Source organism: Lygodium microphyllum, chromosome 18 (genome assembly GCF_053477565.2).
Source record: "Lygodium microphyllum isolate KBCC chromosome 18, Lygodium_microphyllum_v1.1.10, whole genome shotgun sequence".
NCBI lineage: Eukaryota > Viridiplantae > Streptophyta > Polypodiopsida > Schizaeales > Lygodiaceae > Lygodium > Lygodium microphyllum.
The window spans coordinates 14,137,850-14,163,987 of NC_141152.1; positions in this window are offsets into that span (position 1 = coordinate 14,137,850).

Below are 26,138 nucleotides of genomic sequence, written 5' to 3' on the forward strand. Positions count from 1 at the left end.
TGGGGTTGGATTTGGGCTTGGGAGGGTTCATGTGGGAGTCCTCCATATCATGCTACAAAGCTTCTAATCTCAACCCACTCATCCCCACCCCCTCTTGCTACTCATTCAATGGTTGTGACCCACTCTCCATAGCTTGCCTCGATTGTATTCATTCTTTGACATCTGCTATGTCAGCTTCAAATTGCCATCTGGCCTGTTTACACGCATGCACTTCCACTAATTCTTCTTTATTCTGGAGCCATGCTTGCACACGTATGCTCTCTCTCTCTCTCTATTCACTTTAGTAACCACCCCCCCCCCCCGCAGCATATATGAGATACAATGAACTAAAGAGTGATGATCTTGAACTTTTTAACATCAAATTGTGAGTAGCTTTGTATATTGATATCCCACCCCAAAAGCAAAGGTGTGTGAGGTTTGATTGGTAAAAATAAGCTCGCATTGTAGAAGCCAGTCACATTTGAAAGATCAAATATAGTGTTCAAGATCAAAAATGCATTGAAGCATGTTCTCCACCCCCCACAACTCATGTCTTGATCCGCCTGTTGTGGGATTCGCACAACTCAGTGTTGGGGTAAAGGCGCCTCCGCCGTGCCGCCCCGTGTATTACTACACTGACAGTACCCGCCACTGCACACTGCAGGTGGCGGGCGCCCGTCATGTCACTTTATTCTTTACATTCATTTTTTAGTGACTAGTAAATAAAGGAAGGCCCGGTCACACATTGTGACTGTTGGAGTTCCCATTTCTTGTCTCTCTCTTTCTTGCTCTTGCTCTCCCGCCATAGCTCGCGTGCAAGCTTCGATCCTTCTCACCTTTCAACTGGTAACAGAGCTTGGCTTCCTCTTGCTCGAGCTCAACTTGGTGCTTCTCTACCTTCGCATCGACTCCCTTCACGCATTGGATCTCCATCCCGGCAGCCATATCCCATCTCCCCGAGCTCCCGTCACTCCCCGGCTTCCCGAGCACCTTCCCGGCCTATTGAGGCACCTTCAAGGCATTGGTACTGAGGTATTTGATCATTCTTTCACGGTTTTATTTCAGTCTATAGGTTGCAAACAACAAGGGCAGCCATGGCTTCAAACCCTTGAAGCTTATTCCCCTCATATTGTGCCTTACACCTATCAAGGCTCAAAGAGGCTTGTCATAGGCCTTTGATAGGCCCTTCTTGAGCCCCCATTGCCCCCTTTCAGCCCACGTGGAGCAATAGCAAGTTCAACACCAACAGGGTAGATTGTGCCATTTTTTTCCAGGCTGTTAGCACTCGTCTACTTCAGCTCCACACTTGGCCATTGCTTCTTGCTCTCTACCTTGCTCAAGAGGGCTATAGACTTCATGTTTGATGTCATTCAAGCTTTGGGCATTGGTCTTGATCATTCAGGGCTGATTTCTTCAGATTTGGGATTGTCATAAACTGTCATAATAGGCTGAAAATAGGGCAGCACCATTGGCATTAGCATTTGTTGCTTACACTCCATTCCGGTTGTGCTATTTGATGCCTGTATGCGGTCTACATGATGCCTAGTGCCTTGGGAATGTATGCACATGATTATGCCATGATTTTGGCCTAAAATATTGGCTGATTTGGGACTATCATTTACTGTTATACAGTGCTGGAAACAGGGCAGCCACACTTGGCATTGGCATTTGATGCTTATACTCTACTCCGGTTACCTTGTTTGATGCCCGTATGCGGTCTACATGATACCTAATGTCTTGGAAATGTATGCATTTGATTTGCCCATGATTTGGCATTGTTTTTGGGCTGGAAATTGATAGTTTTGGATTGTTTAGAGCTGCTGTACATGAGCGGGCTGAAGCTCATTTGGCACATGTATTGCTTCTCTATCGATATCGGATGTATGCTATGGGTTATGTCATGATGTATTACACTTTGGGGATCGACTTCAAACTCATGATCGTGATTCCGGAATGCTTTTGAGCATCGCATTTGCTCTGTTGTTATTGGTTTGTCATTGGCAGTTTGGTCGACTGGCATTTGGGCCGCTTATGCCTATTGTCTGTACTTGATGGATAAGCTCTATGCATTACATGCTTTAGTCCGTGGTTGATGCCTCTTAGTTCGTCCATGCTTGACATATATTTTGGAGCTCCGATTTGGATGTTTTAAGCACTTCCGACTCACAGGGATATTGACTTTGGCTTGCTACTGGATGTATTGACTTGACAGAGATCTTGCCATTGGGATTATGTCTTGCTTAGTGGTTGCTACATCAGTTGCTTCATGTATGTCATGCTCTTGGGAAGCGTATGACGCATTGACTTGGTCACTTGTCACTGGTACTTTGTCTTGGGTTGCTTGAGCCCTTAACTCGATTGTACGCCTTTTGTGCCAGTGGGAGCATCTTGCATGCTTACTTGACCTTGAGCACGGATTACATGCTATTGGAGCAGTCTATGTCATTGAGCAGTTATAGATGTATTGAGACTTTGGGATTATACTCCGACAATTGGATGTTGCATTGAGTATATGTCTTGGTTCACAGGATGCTTATGAGCTGAGTCTCAATTTTGGATCCGCTTTCTTTTGAGCAGACACCTATTTGTGTCAGGTTTTGGCAGTTGGTTCTACATTTTGCCTAGATTGTCTGGGGTGTGCCTCTTACTGGCAGATGCTAATTGACATCTCTCAGTGTTATGCTCATGTATTTTCACTATCATTTGGCTTTGCTTTGTCCTCTTTATGCCGGCTTTGGACCTAACATTGTTTAGTCGACATTAGATCCAGTTTTGGGATAGTTTGCTCTCATTATTGCAATTCTGAAATTTATTACAGCAAGCATTTACTGGTACACTGAGCAGTATTTTTTATGCTGAAATATCCTGATTTGGTGTACCGCACCTAGTACTAAGTGGGCAGCATCTTTTGGCACACTTTTCTCGCCATTTGGAGCTCATTTCAGTGGATTTTGGGCATTTTCTGCAGTAAAACAGCCAGCAGTTTTACATTGTCTGTGCATTTCCAGCCTGCATTATGGCGTCCTCTTCGACTGATAATGCCATATTTAACATCACAAAGTTGGATGGTACCAACTACTCTTATTGGAAGAGTCTAATTTGGCAGGTCTTGGTGCAGAAATCTCAGATTAAGCCACTTCAGTTGAGTGGGGAGCAGCCTGAAACTATGGACAATGACGACTGGCTTGAACTTGATGAGCTATGCAAGTCCATGATTGTATTGTCTCTCACTGAATAGGTACATTATAATGTATTTGAGGAAGCACAGAGTGCATGGGATCTATGGAATAAGATCAAGAATCTTTATGATAAGAAAAGTCCGGCGAGTCAGATGTACTGGTTGAAGCAGCTTATGGATCTGCGCATGAAGGATAATGCGACTATGTCTGCTCACTTGAGCCAGTTCCATGCTATACTGAAGAACCTGACTTCGCAGGATATCACCTTTGGAGAGGAAGTAACTCCTCTTTTCTTGCTTGGGACTCTGAATGAGTCATGGGATGTATTCCGCACTACCCTATGTGCCTCTAGTGCTACTCTAAAACTGAATTATGTTGAGAGTGCTCTTCTACAGAAAGAGGTTAATCGCAAAAACTTGGATGCCTCTCGTGTTTCACATGCTTTGACAGTTAGAGGCAGGAATGACAGGAATGAATATGGGAATGGCCGTGGCCGTGACTCTCAAAAGGGTCGATCTAAATCTCGTGGAAAGTCGCGTAGTAAGTCACGTGGGTGCAACGCTAATATCACTTATCCTCATTGTGGAAAAAAGGGCCATATCAGACCACAGTGTCATGAGTTGCGCAATGAGAAGCGCAAGGATAAGGGGAAAGAGAAAGTGCAGGAGAAGTCCTCTGATCGCAGCATAATACCTGCGAAGTCCAGCGTCAAGATTGAAGAAATTAATGTCACACAGACCGAGGATTCCGATGGTAGTGATGAGTTCATACTTGCAGCTAGTTCTTCTGATGCCTCACACTTGACTGAGACACCTAGTATGTATGCACAGTGCTGGTTATTGGATTCAGGTGTGTCCTTCCATGTGACGCCTTACCGTGAGTGGTTTCACTCTTATCGTACTGTATCTGGATCAGTCAAACTTGGAGATGACAGGTCTCTTGATATTGTGGGCTGTGGAGATATTCAGTTGCAGTTTTCCACTAGCAGTTCCTTTTTGCTCAGGGATGTACGTCATGTACCTGCGCTTATGTGTAGTCTTATGTCTGCAGGATAGTTGGATGATGCAGGGTTTCATATCTATTTTGGGGATTCTGCCTGGAAGATTATCAAAGGCAGACTTGTGCTTGCTAGAGGCGCCAAGGCTGGCAGCCTCTATCCTCTTGTTGTATCTGGGTCTTCTGTAGACCATGTTTTGGCAGTGGGTTATATCCCACATGTATCACTTTGGTATGTCCGTTTGGGGCATATGTCTTTGAAAGGAATGAAAATGTTATCTGGTTTGCAGTATCTTCCGCCTTTGGACTATGCACGTTTTGACTCGTGTGATCATTGTCTTTATGGTAACCAGAATAGGTCTAAGCATAAGAAATCGGGTAGGCCATGCATGAGTGAGCCCTTGGCTTTGGTGCATTCAGATGTTTGTGGGCCCATGCCGTGTATGTCTATGGGTGGCACGAAGTACTTTGTTACCTTCATTGATGATTTTTCTAGGAAAGTGTGGGCTTATCCCATAAAGCAAAAGTCCGATGTCTTGGTAGTCTTTCAGCGTTGGCTTGCTCTTGTTGAGAACTAGACTGGGTATAGGCTGAAATGCCTTAGGACTGACAATGGGGGAGAATATGTTTCACGTGCTTTTGAGCAGTTTTGTGATGACAGGGGTATTAAGCGTCAGTTGACTGCCCCTTACACCCCCGCCCAGAATGGTTTGGCTGAGCCCATGAACAGGACTATTCAGGAGCGTGTCCGCTCTATGCTTAGCCATGCAGGCCTACCACAGAGCTTTTGGGCTGAAGCAGTTAGTACGGCAGTGCATGTCATAAACCGATCACCTTCTAGTGGATTGGATTTCCAGGTTGCAGAGGAAGTTTGGGCTGGTAAGCCACCCTCTTATGCGCATCTCTGTGTCTTTGGATGTGAGGCATTCTGCCATGTGCCCAAGGACAAGAGGAGTAAGTTGGATCCAAAGAGCATTAAATGCAGCTTTCTTGGTTATGGTGATTCAGGAGAGATGGGCTATCGCCTATGGGATCCGCAGGCGCGGAAAATAGTACGCAGCCATGATGTAGTCTTCCATGAAGACAAGATGCACAGGCAGCCTGAGAAGGTGGTTGAGATCCGTAGAGTGATCTTTCAGGAGGAGCCTAGAGCTCCTGCACAGCCAGTTGGATAGCCTACAGCTGCAGCCGATGCTCATGGTCAGGGTGTTGGACAGGCAGCTGGGCAGGCAGCAGAGCCTGTAGTGAGACGGTCTGCTAGAGACATACGTCCACCTGATAGATTTCAGCCCTCTATGCATTATATTTTGGTTACAAATGCAGGAGAGCCTTTCACTTATGATGAGGCTATGCGCAGGGGTGACAATCACTCCTGGGAGAGGGCTATGCAGTCTGAGATTGACTCCTTGCATAAAAATGAGACTTGGGATTTGGTTGCCTTGCCTAAGGGCAAGAAGGCTTTGCCATGCAAGTGGGTGTACAAGCTGAAAAGTACCCCTGGACACCTCAAGCCGGCATACAAGGCTAGATTGGTAGCAAAGGGTTTTAAGCGGGAGCATGGTGTAGAATTTGATGAGGTCTTTTCTCCTGTGGTTAAGATGACCACCCTGCGCTTGGTCTTGGCTTTGGTTGCTCAGCTTGACTTAGATCTATATCAGATGGATGTCAAGACGGCTTTCTTACATGGGGACTTGCATGATGAGATCTATATGGAGCAGCCTAAGGGCTTTGCAGAACCTGGCAAGGAGCACCTAGTGTGCAAGTTGAAGAAAAGTCTTTATGGCTTGAAGCAGGCACCTAGGGAATGGTATCATAAGTTTGATGCCTTTATGCAGTCACAGGGCTACATCAGGAGTGCTATGGATATGTGTCTTTACACGAAGAAAGCCCGTGATGGTTCATTGCTTATTTTGGTACTCTATGTGGATGATATACTGATAGCAGGGGAAGCTCATGATGAGCTAGATGCTCTTAAATCTCAACTGAAGAAGAGCTTTGAGATAAAGGATTTGGGACAGGCCTCTCACATACTTGGTATACGCATTAGACGCGATAGGCATTAGGGACTCCTCTACTTGTCACAGAGGGAGTATATTCATAAATTCCTTGAGCGCTTCCGCATGCAGGACGTAAAGCCTATTGGTCGTCCATTGCCTTCTTATGTGAAGGTATCACAGGCTGATTGTCTGCAGACAGATGAGCAGAGGGCCGAGATGGCCCAGATCCCCTATGCTTCAGCCGTGGGCAGTTTGATGTATGCCATGATAGCCACTCGTCCAGATATTGCCTTTGCAGTTGGTGTTGTGGCACACTATATGGCTACACCTGGTAGGAAACATTGGGATGTCGTGAAGGGTATCATGAGGTACCTGAAGGGCACAACAGATATGTGTATTTGCTATGGCAGCCAAGATACAGGGGTCGTGGGGTACACTGACTCCAATTATGCAGGACATGCAGATAGTAGGAAGTCCACTTCTGGCTATGTATTCACCTATGCTGGAGGTGCTGTCTCTTGGATGTCCAGGGTTCAGAAGTGTACGGCTTTGTCTACCACTGAGGCCGAGTATGTTGCAGCCACTGAGGCTTGCAAGGAGGCCATATGGCTAGGCCGTCTAGTTGCTGACCTTGGGATTGATGCTATACCTACACTGCATTCGGATTCTATGAGTGCCATTCAGTTGGCTAAGAATCCGGTTTTCCATGCGAAGACGAAACACATTGAGGTGAGGTATCACTTCATACGTGGTGTCGTGGAGGACAAGTCTGTTGACCTTGTCAAGATCTCCGCTGACGAGAATCTTGCAAATCTACTCACGAAAAGCCTCACTACTGAGCGCTTTGCCTTCCTCAGGAGATTGATGGGCGTTGGATGAGATGCTGCCTTTCCTCATCCCTTGTACCTATGTACAGTTGTACTGTCTTTTTCTTTTCTTTTCTCTCTCACTGGGGCAGATTCGCCTTTAAGTGGGAGGTTGTTGGGGTAAAGGCGCCTCCGTCGTGCTGCCCCATGTATTACTACACTGACAGTACCTGCCACTGCACACTGTAGGTGGCGGACGCCCGTCACGTCACTTTATTCTTTACATTCATTTTTTAGTGACTAGTAAATAAAGGAAGGCCCGGTCACACATTGTGACTGTTGGAGTTCCCATTTCTTGTCTCTCTCTTTCTTGCTCTTGCTCTCCCGCCATAGCTCGCGTGCAAGCTTCGATCCTTCTCACCTTTCACTCAGTTGCTCATCTTACCCATAATGTCCTAAATAGTAAGAAGGGCCTCCATACAGATAGCAAGATTGCATGAGGATCTAGGGATAGAGGCCCTCAGTTTATTCTCAGTAATACCTTCAAATGACAAAAAATAACCTCAAATGAGAGATTTACTATCAAGCACTTCAGTGATATTCTCTGCTAGCAATATTTGCAAAGTAATATAAAATAATTTAATATAAGACTCTAGTGATCCCTATTCAATCATCAAAAAAGATAAGAATTCCAAAGCACTAGCGCCAAAACTAGGATAGAAGAAGCCAATGAATACACAAACAAGCAATGCTCTTAATCAAGCACATATTGTTCATGATAGGAAATAAAAATGACTCACAAATAATCAATTCTTATGGTGGAAAATCTTTCCAAAATGATGGGATATGATTATCTATCATCTTGTGGGGCCCTTAACATTAGTGGATCAAGACAATTTATGTAATTGTGTAGGACCAGTGGTGGCAGAAAAGACAACATAGCTATCAAAAATTGGGGGGAGAAGGAGATTAAAAAAGATACCTAAAGCAGCATACCTAATGAGATCAAGGATAAAGATGCATAGAAAACAAACAATAAGAACTCACTATTGTAGATTGACAATGATGAAGTGGATCAATGGCTTTGAATGAGGATAAGGGAGCACATTAATGTTGACATGGTCAAGCTCAACCCATTCCTCATTTCCTCTTAAAGGGTATAATGGCCTCCATGGGGGCTTGTATGTCTGACAACATGACCACATACTCATCGAGGATGGCATTGAGAGAGAAGAACACACCCCTCCATCGAAATTGGTGGTGGTTGGCGAGCTCTATTGGGGCCACCTGCATTAGAGGCAAAGGATCAAGAATGTGCGAAGGAAGAGATAGAGTTTGGTGGTTTCTGGGTCTCGGTTGGGAGCATTTGGGACTGGGGCTTGGGCCTGTGGGGCAGGGGTACGTCGAACTATAGTTGGAGCTAGGGTTGAGGCTTAGGCTCGAGCTCCTGGGCCAAGGGCACTTTGGGCTCGAGCTCATGGGGCAAGGGAACTTGGGGCTAGGGATCGTCGATTAGGGCTATGGGGCTTACGAGGCAAGGGCACTTGGGCCTTTGGCTAGGGCTAGGGCTCAATCTCAAGTTTGTGGGGCAAGGGCACTTGGGCTTGGAGCTCAAGCTAGGGCTCATGGGATCATGGGGCTCGTGTTGGGCTTGGGGCTTGGGCTTGGGCTCACATGCTTGAGTGAGTGGTAGTCACAGGCTTGAGCTCAGGCAAGTAGGGCTCGAGATTGTGGGCCTTGGAAAGCTCATGGGGATCAACGGATTGGGTATGCTTGTGGGGCTCAGTGGGCAAGGACTCTGTTCAAGGGTCGGTGGGCTGGGGCGTGTTAACACGCTCATGCTCTTCACAAGCATCGACATTGTCTAACATGGGCTGTGTCCCAAACTCGAGCTATTTTGCTACTATTGCTCTCTATAACCATGTGTCCCTCTCATATCTATCAAGGGACCTCGGCCTAGCTCGTCATCAATGAAGAGGTAGGACAGTAAGAATTTCCCACATGCAATGGTCTGTGATCTCCATAAGATTTAAAAGCTTTTCATAATGTACTCACAAGTGGTGGAAGCTGTCGAAATCTCTGGGCATGGACTACGAGAAAATATGCATCCTCAAAAAATTCTATGAGAAATCCTTTTGCAATCTCCTAAAGTGTGAGAATTGCTAAGATGGTCCATCGCATGTCTATGGCTTAGCAATCACAAATTTCTCAAACTCATATTTACAAGAGCTAGCATAGTATTATGGGCACCATTTGTCGCTCTATCCTATGTAGATCAACTAAGAACCGCCCAATGATCTTGATATCTTTTGTGCCTTCTACAACAAGAGGGATGAATTATAGACCCTAAAGAGTGACCACAAAGCCATAAAGACTGGATGAGGGCGACCATTGAGCAACAAAAGGCTACCCCTTTGAAAAAAGGGTAGCCATGGGCCACTTGATGGTGACCCTCGATAAGAAGGATACTAGATGAGGGTCATCACCAAGTATTAGAGGCTACCACTTAGTAAAGGGTAGCCACGAGTTGCTTGATGGTAGGGTAGTAGGTTGAGGTGTTTCCCTATGGGTAGAAGGTCAACACACTAGCTCCCCCTCATTTCTCACTCTCTTTGCACCAAGTAACACACAGGTCCACTTCAATTTGGTTTGATTTGCATAAGCAACCACCTATAGTTAATGCTAGGTAAGCCATTTGGTGAACTTAGCATTGTTTAGGAAACTTATTTTCAAAAGTTAATCCTCATGGGAATGAATGGAGCTTTCACTCCAAGGTAGATTCAAGTGATCCTACATAGTAAAGTCTATGATATTCCAATTTTTAGATTTCCTCACGTAAGTTTGTGTTTCTTGATGGGCTACTAAATTTATGCCATCAAGGGAGCATTTGATAGCATGTTACAATAGAGATGCAACAAGATTGATTGAAGTTCTTGAAAGAATACTTCCAATGCCTTCTAATAATCTGCTTCCAAAGATAGAGTATAGACAAGTTGTTGTGGTAACCTCTTGATCAAAAGATGTTAAGATAGTTTATCGTACAAACTATCATAAATAACTTTCCAATGATTGTTACAAGAATGATCATGTTTGGTATCTAAGAGTAAAGTTTTTGAAGTATATGATCACCAATTGTATGAAACTACAATAAAATCAAGATGTTAAATGCAAGAAGAAGATTCCCAAGAAAGGGAAAAGGCATACAGAGACCAATGTTGACCAAGGAGACAAGGGGGCATGGAGAGTATGAAAGTGGACAATGAGGGAGAGATATTCACAACTATAGCAAGTGAAGGCATGTCCTCAACATTGAACGCAACTAAAATGTCAAAGAAAAGCGAAAGGCTTTAGGAGAGGCAACACAAAATAGAATAGCTTTTTGTTGCCTTGTAAATACTTATGTATCTAATTATGATGAGCAAAGGGAGATTTGCTTCAATATTTGTATATTCTCTCTCCTCTTTGATATCATGAAAATTTTTCAGCATAAATGTTTATCATTAAAGAAGTAAAATTGAATTTACACTTACGTTTGCATAATATGATGTAGAAACTTACCCTTTAGTTGGAACACAAATGAGCTTGGAAATTCAATATCTTCATTCTACAAGTCCATCCTTACTTGATGCAGTGTACACAATGATCTAACCTTTAGGATTGTGAAGACAGCTTCCTCATTATACCAACCATTAAGATCAAATATAAGGTGTTGACTAAAATCATCAAGGTTTTGGTCTAAAGTAACCAAACTATTACCAACACAATGCATCTACTAATAAAAACTAAGAATGAAATACTATGTAGCCATCATGTATTTACAAGCAATAGAATCATGATCTACCTTATAATTTATCTTTCCTTTTATCCTTGTATCCCATCCTTCATCAACAAACTGCAAGACGTGATCCTATGCTAGGTTTTTTACTAAGAACATGGCCTTTGATCTTCTTATCTCACCATTGAAAAAAATGTTTAAAAATACATCAATAGGCATAAATATACTGATATTTCTTAACCTACTTGAGATGTTAGATTTCATTCCTATCTATATCTCAAAAAACATTTTGCACTTATAGCTTTCACTACTAGCTAGACTTGGTAAAGGCCATTCAAAGCTTGAAATATTAGGCAAACGAAGGTGATATATTGCCCCCATTGGCAATACTATGTGCACACAACATAAGAATGACAATAAAAGAATACCCCATTCTTTGCAAGTTGTGTCGCCTAATCCTACCTTTGTATATCTCTTCTTCAACAAAACCATGCAAAATATCACTAACATCAACAATAGGCTCAACCTGCTACCATTCCTCAAGATCGCATAGGTAGATATCTAGAAAAAAATGAATTTTGTCATAACAAATCCTAAGAGAAAGTTTGAGAAAAGATAAGAATTAAGGATCAAATACTTACAATTAGGTCTATGGCATTAGAAGGTTTGAGGTTCCAAGCTACAAACATAACTCTCTAGCATAAACAGAGGTTGTACTAGTACTTCCTTTATGCTATTCTTGTTCGTTCCATCTAAAATCTTTGATTCTACTCTTCCAAGCAAAGATGAATGAGCTCTCACACATGTATTTTCCTACGTCTTACTTGTTGCATGGTGATCCAACTAACTTTGCTAATAATAGTAGGAATACATGTTCCATAATTTTGGAATGAATTAAAAATTGATATGAATGTCATTTGAGAGCTTGGGCACCTTGGTAAAGGTCGAATTTATGTATCCATGGTTGAAAGAAAGGGAGAGGAATAAGTTAAAATAAAGGAGGAAAAGAGATGAGAGGAATAAGTCTAATGAAACAAACAAGCACCAAGCTTTTTTGTGATTTAAATTTAGATTCAATTGTCATTATCACATAGTCACATATATATGTCATTAATCTAAAGTGTTTGAGACCCTATGCCATCAATGTAAAGGATGACATAATCACAATTAGAAGATGTTGAAAATAGATATTCACAATAATATAATATGTGCATCTTTTTGTAAACTTACTTTTTTTTTTTTCCGTTATAGCATTTTTGCTCCTATTGTTCTAGAACACTCTCTCTATATCCTAAAAGGTTGGTTCAAGACCTCAAAACTTTATTAATGTGTACGAATCTCATCAAGACACCCCCACCATAACCTAGATAGGGGGTGCATGACCTATGAGATCACCAAATGGAAATTCGATGGATCCATCAAGACATATGTGGGCTTATTTTTTGATAGATTCATTGGTGCATGGACTACAGGAACTTACGGCTTAGGGGGAATAATTTTATGCTATAAGGATGCGCTATATGGTGTAACACATGTTCAAAAATGAGACAATGGGCAAACGCTTGTGAATCAATATCAAGTCTAACAAGCCAAATGATATTTATATTGCAATGTGCTACTTTTCTCTAGCCAAAGTCTAGATATGTTGCCACATGGAGCAAGTCCCATATCTCTCACTCTATGTAGACATCATGGAGTTATCCAACATGTGGGACATTTATTTTCAAGGTATTCAATGCTCACATTGTGAGCCAATAAGCCCCCTTTTTTAACATGCTAGAGCCCAAATATTGTGAGATGAATCTAGGTGAGATAGGCTCACAAAAATCTCATAGGATACATGTAACATTAGAACATATAGAAAACATCTATTGGGTCTAGGAAGAGCATATGGCCTTGACATTTTTAATGGCATGGCATGATGGCCATCATCTAACCATTTGGAGGTAAGTGCAAGCAATTATTTGGTGGGCTCTCTCTCTATAGTACCTCTCATCTTAGTTGGAAGCAAGTACAATTGAGTGTTGATCCACTAGATATCCATTTGGAAGCATGTTTAATTGATGATTTAATTCTCTCTCTCTCTCTCTCTCTCTCTCTCTCTCTCTCTCTCTCTCTCCATAGTGCCTTCCACCTCAAGATTCACTATCTCAAACTAACCCATAGGAGTAGCAACGTATCATGCTTACCTAGCACTATTCTCATGCATATATACATGTGGGAGCTTTTGCTCAACCTCCAAGACCCACGGACCGCTAATTGTTTCAAGTGTTCCAAGCCGAGCACTATGGCTACCTCTCACATAGCCGACGCGCCATCCATATCTATGGGTGTAGTGAGCTTACCTCCATTCCATTCGAGTTACCTCCTCTCCTGCGCACTCCGGTAGCTCCACGATCCAAGTGCAAGCTTCAAGCAAGCTCCATCCTCAAGCTCCACGCTCGAAGCTCCATCACAGCGAGCAAGAGAAAAGAAGAGAAGAGAAGAGAAGGAGAGAGGAGAATATGGAGAGCTTCTCTACCCCACGGTCCCTCACCCTCACATACTCACTCCCTCACACTCTCACACTCCCTCTCTCAAGCACAAGCTCAAGCAAGTAAGAACAAGAAGAAGAAGAAGAAGAAGAGAGCCACTTTTGCCACACACAAGAATGAGCTTCTCATTCACTTTTCAACTTTATATACAAAACCCTAGATCCCTTTTGGGCAGTCATCCCCTTTTCCCTTTTTTACATGGCCGGCCATGGCCTAGGCCCTTTTCCCATTGTCCCTCTATCTTCCTAGCTTCCTTTCCACCGCCCGTCTACATTTACAAATTGCACGGGTGAGAGCCCGGCGCTCCTTGAATTAAACCATGATGCGCTTGCGCTCTTTTACAAAAGTTTTGACTTGCGCTTTTCCTTGTGCGCCTTTATCTTCCATTTCTCTTTGCCTTGGTCTTCTGTTTTAGCTTTTCGAATTTTCCATTGCCTGGCACTCTTCTATAAGATTTCAGGGTGCGCCTTTGTATTTTAAAATGCACCTTTCCCCTTTTGCATTTGCCTTGGGCTTTTTAGGTTGCCCCTACTCTTTTGGCCTTTTCTCCTCTTCTTTCTTCTGTCGGGCTACCTTTTTTCCGCCTTTGCCCTGCGTCTTTTTTATTTCCTTTTTCTTTCTTCATGTTGGGGTTAACATTACCCCCCTCCGAGACGAGTGCCAGTCCCATGGCACTCACTGTCGTAGGTAGCAGGCATTAGCATGCACCGAAGACGTGGGTGGCAAGGGCGTCTATGTTTGCCATGGCGGAATGTTGGTAGAGGTGGGGAGGAAGACCATTGAGGGCACGTTGGTGGGCTAAGTGGTAGGTGGTAGGGCAATGGGAGTTGGGGGTAGGGCTGTTCTTTGGGGGGAGGGGGGGCTGCCGGGATGCAGTACACTAACAAGTTTACAGGGTGATATGGAGAGGAATGCAGAGTTGAGTGTTGATGAAGATGGAACGATACCCTCGTTGGATTCTTTAATACCTACAATTGAAAACCTCTCGTATGTGATTTCTCCCTAGGGGCATTGCTAGTCTTCTGTATTGTGCACAAGACATAGTTCAATTAGTTTGGGAGACAGGTCGAACTCTAAGCAAGCTGAGAGTGTTATCCTACACTTGAGGACCCAAAATGTGTATATACTTCGGTGCAGATATTATATGAGTGCTCATGCATACTTAAATATTACGTAGGTAGAAGACCGCGAGTTGGTTTCTCATAACGTCGTGTGGATGAAACCAAGTGGTCCATGGTGGGAAGAAGTACACATGAAGGTGGGTGTGACATCCTGTGCACTGTGATTGCACGACATAGCAGGATAAAACACAGGGATAGTGTACTATCCGTAGGTGGTAGACATTGGGCCTGTGCAATGACGACAGTGTACTGTTCATGGCCATTCGTGCGGTGCATGCCCCAATTGATTGCCATGGTTGTAAGGCAGAGTGTAAGAGGGAATTGTATGAATGGGTCAGGATGACAAGTCTAACCATAGGTGAGACAAACTCCGTAGGTCTATCCTGCCCTTGATGTGCCCTAAACTATTGTGGGGGGGTGCTAGGGGGCTAGGGGACTAGGGACGGAGCCAGCCGACCAAGGGCACTGGACGCACCTAATTTGAGGACCCCTAGGTGCGAAGCTGTGATCGTGGGTGCTTTTTATTTTTTCGTTCTTTTGTTTTCTTCTCTTTTATTTTCTTTTCATCCCTTTTTTTTCTTTTTTTTTGCCACAGTACAACCATTGCAATATGCGGAGGCTATGAGCCTTTCAATGGGTCGGGAAATGTCAAGCCTCGGAGGCTCAGGAAATGGATATGACCGTGATGATTTTGCCCTAGCCTCGTTGTTAGGGGAGCCATTGTTGCGATATCGGTGTGATTGTGGTGACACCCGTCGTGAGCTCACTGTAGAGCTTGGCCCAAGAAGAGAGTGTAGCCCATGACTATGCTTTGGTTCGTGCGATGTGGACACTCGCAAGGGTGATTTTTCACATTCAGCAGCGTGGCTTTGTTGCGGTTCTTTGTGTGGTTGGTGGTCTTGCGGTGGCCTGGTCGTTGAACACGTTTGCACGAAGACATGTGTCATCCTGCATCCACTTGTCACTTCATGAGAATATATGCTTGCTTGCGTTAAGTACATCGAATAAACGCAATCATGTTAAGACATAATTTTTCAGAATGCTATGATATCTATTGCGATGCCTATTCCATTGCTTGTTAAGGTCGCATTTAACGATAGGTAAAGGAAGTGTGTACAAGTGGGGAGCTTGCCCCTTTACTCATCAAAAGATAAAAATTTATGGCATGATGACTTGTCAAGCTACTTGTACATCATAGGGGCTTAGTCGATTTGCACTAGGCAGGGTGAGTCCGGTGGTTAGGCGACTGGGGCTCTGCTAGTGCGGGGCTCCCGTGAGGTTGGGCAGGGAACATGTCGCCCAGGACATGAATGGTGTAGTCTCGGGCCGCCACCATTTCCAAAATGCCTTTAAATAATTCATTGAATTCTTCCCTGTCTCGAGCTACCCTTTCTGCCCTTGAACACCTCGTGCCTGAGCGTCCGTTGCAGGCGTGTGCAACTGGTGCCGCCACATCTTGTGTGCTTCTTTGAGCTTCGACTTTTCTAGCCCGAGGATTTTTTGGCCTTCATCCGGGGTGGTGTCGCTTAGGACCTCATTTCTTTGCATATCTTTTGAGAGTGGGCATGTAGCGCACCGATGGAGGGGCATGTGATGCATGTTCCCGTCGTCCGCGAAGAGCGTCTCTGCAAGCCAGCTACCCAAGGTTCTCTATGTTTTCCTTATGGGGGGCATGCAAGATGCAAACCAAGGGTTAGGCCTTGATACGGAATAAGATCGTTCACATGGGAGGGATTACATTGTGGGTTATCAAACGCGTATGACTAGAAGAGGAGGGGTGGGACGCGCTATGATTGTTGTAGAGAGATGGCCCCCGTGATGATGTTGACTTAGCCTCCCGCCATTAGCAGATCTTGGCTCATGCCGAGTTACATCGGCTGGTGGTCATGGGTTTGGGCAAGGCTCATTCTCGGAAGGATAGACCGGAAAGGGAAAGGTGTATAGAAAGGGACTGCACCCTGCTTACATCATCAAAGATGTTGGTCTCAGGGCTTTCCACGGTGGCAATGTGGGGTGCATGCCCTTCGCCCGAAGGTGGAAATGGTCATGTGAGAGGGGGATCGGACGAGCCTAGCCCGTTGGCCCCAACTCTTCTGTTTGCGCTTGACTATTATTGCTTGTGTGTATTGATAGTGTCTATACAAGGTGACAAAAGTTATTGTTTATTTATATACATGTCCATGGATCCATGTCGCCTTATGAGGATAAAAACCAGCTATAGAACTCCGGATTGTACTGGAGCGTGGCACACGCATCCAGTACTCGTGGCAGCTTACTCAATACCGATAGATATTTTGCAACATCGAGTAGCATGGAACCTTGTCCGAGTCTACTGGTGACATGTAACTCCTCTTCAGTGAGAACCTTATCGAACAGCGAGTCCTCTTGGCTAGGTTCAGCTAAGTCCGTACCTCGAATGGCAGTCAGCACCTCGAAGGGAAGTTGGTGCCACATAGGTTGGGTCTCTTTAAGACCGCCATTTGGCCAATCGCTCCTTAAAGACTGTCATGATCTGGGCTCCTAGTTCGGCCATTGCAACGCAATTCTCACACCAACACTGTTCAAATTGACTTCGGCCCTCTGATAATCGCTTTAGTTACTCTATCTCTAAGAGATTTGGTTGGCAGAGTGCATCATTGAATGTGACAGTTAAGCGCAATTCGTCAGCTTCCTCGCCAAAGATGAGTCGCATGCGTTCATACAGGAGCTTGTTATAGTGCTCGTCAAGATGTTCTTGCTCTTCCCAAGACAAGGGAAATGGCAAGTACTCTCCGAGCTGCTCTTTAGGGAATGCGTGCATGTCTGCCAGGACATGGACACGTGCGAACACTTTGAGCTTAGCATCCAACTCAGTTAAGCATTCTGTGACACTTCTATGTTCAACGAGGACTTTCTCGGTTGCTATCTCATGCAAGGTTCTAGGAGTTTGTCTAGGTTTTAGCGTAGCTGGGGGCTCTGGCCTAGATGCGCAAGTTTGGCCAATGCTAGGATTTCTTATGCTCTTGGGGTCTCCATGTGTCCACTGCGGCTTCGTTATTGCGTCATGGCTCTCGTTGGATGTGACTGGTATAGGCTTGTCACCCTGCTGTGACGGCATTATATCCACTCTTAATCGGTCAATGCAAGTTCCATTGTCGGTGGATTGAGCGTTGCAAGCAGCCATTAATGGTAACGACTGCTTTGATTTTTCAGAGCACACAGAGGTGTCTGAGGTTTCACCGCTATTAGGAGAGGCATCAATGGGTTCCTTGGTGGATGGACTCGTTGCTTTATTCATCATCTCTCCAGTGCTCTTCGTCTCAACGTTCTTGGGGTCCTCAACCACCTACAATTGTTGTTGTTTTCGTTGTTTTCTCCTCTTTTTCTTGGTCAGTGAAGGTGCAACCCTCAACAACTCAGGACCCTGGACTGGGTCAACCATTGATGTGCTTGGTTTGGCCTTAGCATTTCCTTTCTCCAGTGTGTCCTCATGGGACATAGCCGTGGCCCACTGACTAGCCTCGCCAGGTTGTGAGGGTACAACTGTGTTACTTTTGGGAGAGTCTAGCTCTTCAGCCAATTCCCATGTGTGTAACTCCTCCAGCCTAGGCTTTAGGCACTTTGGGGGTGGTGGAGTTGTCAAGGAAGTTGGTTGCGACATTTCCTTCACATGTAAACTGTTAAGGACACGCTCCGCGAGGGGCATTGTCACAGCCAAGGGTTGTGACTGTTGTGATCCCTGATTTGAAGTACCAGCAGCTAGTTGAGTGAACTTGCTACCATTGGTGGATTGCGGTGTTAAGTCTCTAGGGCGATCGGAGGTGGTCGCGTCTTTCATTGTCCTTAGAGCATTCACTTGCATAGATCGAGTATCGGTTGAGCTAGCCGTGGTGGATTGCACTAGCATATCCTTAGGTTGAGAGCTAAGGATGGTGTCGTGTCCTGCCTCTTGGACATCTGGAAGCTTTGATGGAGATAGAGATTGGGTGTGAGCAGCCGCCATTGAGACGACCACTGTTATGCTTCCCGTGTCTGTTTGGAAAAAGAGGATGTAGGAGATCTAAGACTCATAGCTGGACCTGGCACTGGCTGAATGGTTTGCTCGAGGCTATTAGACAATTGTGCCATTTTCTTTGTTGAGCGATCAGCCTTGCCATGAGCAATGTTGTGCCTATAATGCCTGCTATCCTCTTGGAGAATCAAAGGCCCTTTGGGCACTAATGGCTTTTGTGCACGCTCAATAGCTACATATGACATCTGCTTAGTGAGCATGCTAGGATAAGGCTCTTTCTTTCGAACACTCGTGTCCGGTCTCTCGCCTCGAGACCTAGAGTTTCTCTTAAATTTCCTCCTGTGCTTCGTTGCTTTTGATGCAATCTTTCCTTCAGCTGATAGAGATGGTTTAGCAGGGGATTTTGGTACCCAAATCCATCGGTTACCTACGTAATACCCTTGAGCACGTAGCAACGCTTTGGATATCCATCGCGGCATTGTGTTGGCCCTCCATCGATGCCTTCGCCTATAAGGCTTGGGCTTCCTTTGGGGTCTTCTACGATATTTGTAAGTCCCAAGCCCGTCCTTGGCATTGTCTCTTGACCTTCTTGTTTCAAGCATGGCCTCACTCCCTGGTTCTTGTTGTTCGACCTGTGCTTGTATCAACTCTTCCAACAAGCCCTTGCTCTCGTTAGTAGGCTTGACTGTTACGTCAGCACCTTCCTTGCCTTTGCCTCGAGGTTCGATGAGGTCACTCTTGCTAAAGGTTGTGACTACCCTCACACCCGATAGTGTCAGGTGTATCCTCTGTGCTATATAGTTAGCCTCACATTTGGTTGCCCTTTTGAAGGGTCTTCCGAGGAGGGTTTCCTTACCATATTTAGCACTATTTGGAGGAACATGAAATAGGATAGGCAAGCTTTCAGTTTCAATTGTTGCAAGGATATTGCACTTCCCTATGAGTGCTTCTGGAGGTCCCCCATAAGGGTTAAGAGTTGCATCAGTTGGTTTGAGCTCTGGTTGGCCTAGTAGGGTCCATGATTCATAGGTCAAGATATTAAAATCTGCTCCTTCATCAATCAAAGCGTCGATAGTATGCTCTCTTTTCGCGGTGAGTTTGACTTAGATAAGCAGGTGGCACTATGTCTTTATCTTCCGAGTCTTGGTTTACAGCTTCAAGCCTTCTGATACATGCCTTTGAGTCCCTAACTACACAGTCAGACGTGGATTCTCTACTGAGGTCTTGGGTCGTCTGTGCAGTGCTACTCAAGGTACATCTATCATCAGGACTGTCATTTCTAGTCATCCACGCATTGATAGCTTGATGATGTTGCATTCTTCTTCGACTAGACGCAGTTCGAACACAATGTACATGTGTTCTTGCGGTGTGGCCTTTTTGCCCTTGATGGCTAGATTGGCCCATTGAGGTTCTAGGGTCTTTGTTGGTCTTTGTTTGGGTATGGGCTTCTGTTTGCTGCTTTGCAAGTGAAGATCTATGCTTATGTAGAGCCATTACTACACTAGGGCCTAATCTGGAGGACCTGTTGCAGCGTGCATTTTCTCTCCCACCTACTCGAGGGAGGTGCGGAGGGGGCAGAGCCCCCATACAGGGGTCCGGGGGGGGCAGTCCCCCCCCGCCCGCAGGGCCGTTACGATAAATGCCATCCGTGATTTGAAATACCATTTACATCCAAATTTTGAAATACTTGCTCTACGTTTCAGCCTAGTGGTCAATCTATGATATGGTTTCGGCTCTATATGGTCTCTCGGTCAGTTTCACTGTGTTCAGGTTAAAATTTGAAAAAATATAAATTGGGCCCAACAGGTCCGAATTGCAGGGGCCGAGTGTCTGATTCGGCCCGTCCGAGGGCCGAGTAGAAGGGGCCGAATGTAATTGGTCCAAATGTCAAACTCGGCCAATCCGAGCCTAGATGTCCGAGGGCCGAGTGGGCCAAGGCCGAGTCAGGAGGGCCGAGTCGAGTGGTCCGAGGGCCGAATTCCAAAGTTAGATTGAATGCTTGGTTCGGACGGGCCGAGCGGTGGGTTTCCGAGTGGGAGTGGGATGAATGGTCTGAGGACCAAATGGCCGAGGGCCCAGTCAAGTGGTCCAAGGGCCGATTCTGGGACTCGGCCCAGAATCGCCGTCACTTGGACACGCCGAGCGTGGCGCATTTTTTCGCCGGTCCTTACGAAATTCACTGTGCCGAGCATTGGAGGCCTTTCCCCTAGTCAAGCAGCTCCAGATCTGACCTACTCGTGTAGGGGAAGGTGTAGGATTACCTAGGCTGGGCAAATATCTCTCGGATGACAAGATCAAAGCAAATCCACTCACAAAGCTTTCCTCTTCTCTCCTGCTCTCCTGAAACTCTGCAATGCACAATGTGGCTTGCCACTCTTGGCCCTTATACCCCTTCCCGGGTATGGTATTGATGCCCCCAATCACTGATTGCCGATCTTAGGCATCACAAGCCAACTTTTAACCATTTTTTGCATGATTTTTGCCATGTTTTTGCCCTGTTTTGCAACAGTAAATCCTAATGCTTATTTTCTTTGTTTTTCTTTGTTTTCTCCTACTTTAATGCATCCAAATCACAAAGTAAATACCTACACTACCCATCTCACAACATAAATCTCAAAAAATCAAAAAACCTACTTGCCAAGGAGATCGAATACCATCTTCGACCCCCCTCACTTCCTACCTATCTCAAGCATCGGTTCGGGAAAACCCTTACTTCGATGCTCGATTCGAAGTGCGCAAGCACTCAAGGCTTGAATCCGTTGGTCCCGGCAATGGAACCAAAATGTGGGAGCTTTCACTCAACCGCCAAGACCCACAGACCGCTTATTGTTTCAAGCGTTCCAAGCCGAGCACTAATGGCTACCTCTCACATAGCCGATGCGCCATCCATATCTATGGGTATAGTGAGCTTACCTCCATGCCGTTCGAGTTACCTCCTCTACCGCACACTCTGGTAGCTCCACGATCCAAGTGCAAGCTTCAAGCAAGCTCCATCCTCAAGCTCCACGCTCCAAGCTCCATCACCGCGAGCAAGAGAAAAGAAGAGAAGAGAAGAGAAGGAGAGAGGAGAAGATGGAGAGCTTCTCCACCCCACGGTCCCTCACCCTCACACACTCACTCCCTCACACTCTCACACTCCCTCTCTCAAGCACAAGCTCAAGCAAGCAAGAACAAGAAGAAGAAGAAGAAAAAGAGAGCCACTTTTGCCACACACAAGAATGAGCTTCTCATTCACTTTTCAACTTTATATACAAAACCCTAGATCCCTTTTGGGTGGTCATCTCCTTTTCCCTTTTTTACATGGCCGGCCATGGCCTAGGCCCTTTTCCCATTGTCCCTCTATCTTCCTAGCTTCCTTTCCACCTCCCGTCTACATTTACAAATTGCACGGGTGAGAGCCCGGCGCTCCTTGAATTAAACCATGATGTGCTTGCGCTCTTTTACAAAAGTTTTGAATTGTGCTTTTTCTTGTGCGCCTTTGTCTTCCGTTTCTCTTTGCCTTGGCCTTTGTCTTTGTCTTCTGTTTTAGCTTTCCGGATTTTCCATCGCTTGGCACTCTTCTACAAGATTTCAGGGTGCACCTTTGTATTTTAAAATGCACCTTTCCCCTTTTGCATTTGCCTTGGGCTTTTTAAGGTTGCCCCTGCTCTTTTGGCCTTTTCTCCTCTTCTTTCTTCTGTCGGGCTACCTTTTTTCCGCCTTTGCCTTGCGTCTTTTTTATTTCCTTTTGCTTTCTTCGTGTTGGGGTTAACAATACAACCATACTCACAATATTTCATAAGGAGAATTGTTCATGCTAGGCTCAAGTGAAGTTTTGTAGTATTGGTAGCCCTAGATAGAGTGTGCCTAGATCCAATTCCAAGATCCGCATACAAAGCGATGGCTTTTTTAGGGGCATGATCTCCATCATAGATGGCAAAGATGGAGAGGCCACTAGTATTGATTATATCTAGTATGATACACAACAAACCATTTGTGTCACATGAGATTGTGTGAGCAAAGATAGTTTTCAGTGCATACCTCTCTTCCAAATAGTCACATATATTCATAGACTACATGAGTCAACTCCCAAAATACACCCCCTATAATTGGCACTACACTCCTCAAAACACCTTGTAGCAAGAGGAGACACAAGACGTTGGTTTTCATAAACTAACACATGGCTAAGGGACCATGTATCCAAATTAATGCCCTACCACCATTCTAGTATAATTTAGATGCACTCACCATGTGGCTCACCCTTATGGAAATAAACCATGTCATTAGGGTGGGCATCATGTGGATAAACATTGAGAGGACATGGATTATCCCACATCCACCATGTATTCGTATGGAGAAAACCCTTTACCAAGGTCATCTTGTTTAGATTTCTAAGGATAGCTTCATTATCCAACCAAGGACATAAATCTGCATATGTCATTTGGGATGTCATGTGTGCCATTGGCCAAATGATGAACTCTTCACACTAACTTCAAGTTGAGATAAGTAGACACTTTAGGGAGGCATGCAAGGACACAACATCTTAGAGGGCAAGTTGATATGGAGAGACAGAAGAGCATTACATCTATAGATGTCCTACCTATTGTGAGATGCGGCAACACTACCTTTGCCTTCCCCATGAAGGTTTGGCCCTCTTTGTCTAATCATGGCCTACCCAATCAAAGATACCTAGTATTCTACCTTTTGAAGATCCCTAGGAAACAAGATTCACTAACCCATCCTCAAGTAGTAGCTATGAGTACACATGGCAATAGACAACAGATGTTGACATACTTATTCTCTAGGTTTCCACCCCCATGTGTAAAGGCTTCACCATTTGCCCCATTGAGTAGAGGACCACTTGGTGTGACAATTGAAAAAGCTACATAGTTGTGTAGAAAAAGGATCCCCACCCCCTCCCTAATTGGGGTGCCAAGCATCTTCCCAAATTTTATTTTAGGATATGGGCCATCATATTCCCTATCATCCAACATTCTCAAAGAGCCTCACCATAGGTGATGCAAACACGAATGGTTTGAGATCCCTTCATTTTAGCTCTATATACTAGATATTATATATAACATGAGAGCCATGTGCTCTTGTACACATATATGAGTCTACTTTGTTATCGTTTGTTGATTTTATCTACAGCAAGACATACAATGAATTAATTGTAATCACCATTTTCTTCTTATAAGTCATTTTTTGCTTCAATAGACATTAATAGTATTCTCTCTCTCTCTCTCTCTCTCTCTCTCTCTCTCTCTCTCTCTCTCTCTCTCTCTCTCTCTCTCTCTCTCTCTCTCTCTCTCTCTCTCTCTCTCTCTCTCTCTCTCTATGGTTGTTCAACACCCTAGTCACACTTACACTACTATATGGAGCAAAGGTATGGGGATGCAACTTGTACCATGTGCGTCTTGGCCCACTCACTAATCAGATAAAAATAGAGAGAGATTATTATGATGGCTAGGATAGAATGGAATTAATCATGATGACAGCATGTATCATTAGGAAAAAACCCTCCATCCACATCCCATTGTCATAGCAGAGCTCGGGACAATACCTACAATCACAAAGGTGCTCTTCAAGGCAGTGTCCTTTCGGCATAGATTATGGGAGCTCCCACATCATAGATACTCTAGTTTGGCACTAACTTCATCTAGACAACTAGCAGCAAAGTAAAGGGCAAGAAGAACTATTGGTTTGCATAGATGACTATCCGAATGAGCCTACATGGCCGCCTTCCACCTTTTGACTATAGCCTTGGCTTCCCTACACTTTGTCTCAATCGATCAAAGCTAAACCAGGTGACATATATGATATATTGAGGACTGAGAAAATGATGAAGATATGGATGCACCCACCACTCTCTCTAGGATTGACAACTGAGTTAAACACCGAAGTCATTTATTGTGTCTCTCAGATGGTGGATTCAATATTTGGCTAGCATACATGGAAACCCATGTCTCTCCCACAACATACTGGTCGATATCGAATAGATTCACACCCCTTCTCAAACGCCATAGATATATATAGGTAGATGGACAAATACTCTGGTAGAGGATAGGACTTGCCAACATTGTGGCCGAGAACCTAAGATAGAGGAGCACTACATATGTAGATGTATAGCATATTATGACATACGAGGATGGCACCGCTACCTCTTCTGCAATGATGATTTTGGGCCTTTTCATCATGTCATGGGGTACAACGACTAGAGATGCCTAGGTCTCTTCCTCCTACAGCTCTAGAAGCACTGCCCAGCACTAATATGAGATAGGAGGCCAACTCACCCAAAGGGACCCACATAGAGAGTAGAGACTAACTTTTTGACAAATTTGATCCTATTGACACTACTAGCCTGGCAGAGACAGAGCCACCCCACCAAACACCTCCCATTCCCTACCATGGAGTCACACTAGAAAGAGCCATTTCACTATGTCAAGCATGATGACCCCATCTACTAGGACCATGCCTAAGGAGGCTGCACACAATTGGAACAGACGCATTAACTTGAGACAGCGAAGACTCACCAGTAGGCATATCATTGGAGCAATTAGGGACCACATCATAGCTGAGATCATTTGAAGACCTCGAGATTAACTTTAGCCTATAGTTCCCGCTACATTTTCTATACATAGTCTTGTCAAAAATGATTTTCCTTTTTCTTTCTACCAATAGAACAACACTACACATGGTTCTACCTTAGCACAATCCCATCGTAGAATTATTCTCAACATTGTTTCATAGGCCACTTACTTATTTTAGTGTTATTTCCACCTTGCTGATAAGATGACATTAAACATGGATGTACTCTGGGTTTTTTTCTCATAGGCCACATTGGCCTTATGTAGACATTAATATTTATTTATTTATTTATTTGTGCATAACAGGTTCTGCTCTAGCCTAGCCCCATCATATAATTAGTCTTAGCATTGATTCATAGGCCACTTACTTATTTTAATAGTATCTGCATTTTACTAATGATAAGATAACATTAGACATGGATGTACTCTGGATTTTGTCTCATAGGCCACACTGGCCTTATGTAGACATTAATATATCTTTTTTTCTTTCTTTCTTTCTCTACACATAATAGGTAATTGTATTAATTATGAAGAATGAACCAGAGTCACATGACTACTAAGTACTACACATAATGACTAAAGAGATTGCAACACATCAAGCTCTCTCTCTCTCTCTCTCTCTCTCTCTCTCTCTCTCTCTCTCTCTCTCTCTCTCTCTCTCTCTCTCTCTCTCTCTCTCTCTCTCTCTCTCTCTCTCTCTCTCTCTCTCTCTCTCTCTCTCTCTCTCTCTCTCTCTCTCTCTCTCTCTCTCTCTCTCTCTCTCTCTCTCTCTCTCTCTCTCTCTCTCTCTCTCTCTCTCTCTCTCTCTCTCTCTCTCTCTCTCTCTCTCTTTGTGTTCATATACATCCCTCCCACATGCTTCATACATTCTTGCCTTCAACTTACTCTTCAACTATTTGTTACTTTGTCATGGGATTGCATACATCATAAGAGGGAGGAAAAGAGGGACTTGAAGAGCTGTGAAACTTAGTCTATCATGTGTTTTGATGGAGAAGGCAACTCTATTTAGAGTATGCATTTCTTTTCAATCAGGTGGTTTAGGAGTGCTTACACTAGCTAGTTATTTTCCAACTCACTGCATTTCTTTTTTAGTGGGATTGTACATACTGGTTGGGATGGGGCAACCAACTTTTAGGTGGGAATTAGTATTTTCTTAATTATTTTATTGATGATGTGCGGCCAGCTAGCATTTAT